The following is a 1,208-nucleotide window of genomic DNA, read 5'->3' as shown; positions in this document are numbered from 1 at the left end:
CGGTTCAATCACCCAGCACCACATGCCAGCCAGCCCCGCCCCCTGGTGGGCTGAGCTGGCCACACACACACACACACATAAATAAAAAAAAATTTAAAAAAAGACTTATATTTGAGCCATAGTTATTCATTTGAAGCACTAACTAGGCCAGATGTCATCAGCTCATTTTGTTAATTTTATTAGTAAAAAAGACCAATAAGATAATTAGATCTGTTTGTACCACCAGTGGTACAGGTTGCCCAGTGAGACAGTCCTTCATGCAACCCTGGTGATTTAAGCCAGTGGGAACATGTTAAATTGTCCAGGCTTGGCTAGAATTTTCAGTTCTTCTGCCTCAGCCTCCCAGACTGCTTCAGTGACAGATGCGTGTACCATGCCCAGCTTCTGTCCTCTTTTGTCCTCCTTGTGACCAAATTACTATAAAACCAGGAATTCTATGACCACCTCTATTCAGGTTGGAAAATTTGCTAGAATTGCTCACAGAGCCCAGAACATGCTTTATTTATGTTTATTGGGTTATTTTGTTTTATTTTTATGTAGGTGTTGTTTATCTCTTTTGAGACAGGGTCTCATTGTGTAATCCAGGCTGGACTTTGCATTCACTATGTAGCCCAGGATGGCCTCGAACTTGTGGTGACCCTCCTGCCTCAGCCTCCCGAGTGTTGGACGAACAGGGGTGCACCACCATGTCTGACCTTACTAGTTTATTTTAAAGGATAAAATGAAGAAGTATAAAGTCTGGAAACATTGCTTCTGTCCTGTGAAGTTGGAGTATACTACCCTTCCACCATGTGGATGCATCCATGAGCCAGAAGCTCTAAAACTTACCATTTAGGGCTTTGGCAGGTATCAAGGCATGATCAATTCTTAACAAAATCTCTAGCTTTTCTCTCTTCCTCAGAGGTTTGGAAAGGGAAATTAAAATGCCAAGATTCAACTCAAGACACTGTCTTTCTAGTGACCAGCTGTCAGCCTGAAGCTATCTAGGGTATCTGGTTATCTGTCTCCAACAGTCACACTATTAGAACAAAAGATACTCTTGTATCTCATGAACGGGCAAAGTTTTGTCAGGAACCAAGGACAAAGACCAGATATGTATATTTATGGTCTCTGAATTATGACAATTTGATTTATAAAATTTTAACTTTACAGGGGCCGGGGAGATGGCTCAGTAGACTAAGCACTTGCCTGGCAAGCGCAAGGGCCTG

This window comes from Octodon degus, unplaced genomic scaffold, assembly GCF_000260255.1.
Source record: "Octodon degus isolate 3935 unplaced genomic scaffold, OctDeg1.0 scaffold00091, whole genome shotgun sequence".
In the NCBI taxonomy this organism is placed as follows: Eukaryota; Metazoa; Chordata; class Mammalia; order Rodentia; family Octodontidae; genus Octodon; species Octodon degus.
The sequence above is the reverse complement of the archived record's forward strand: the minus strand, read 5'-3'. Positions refer to the sequence as shown.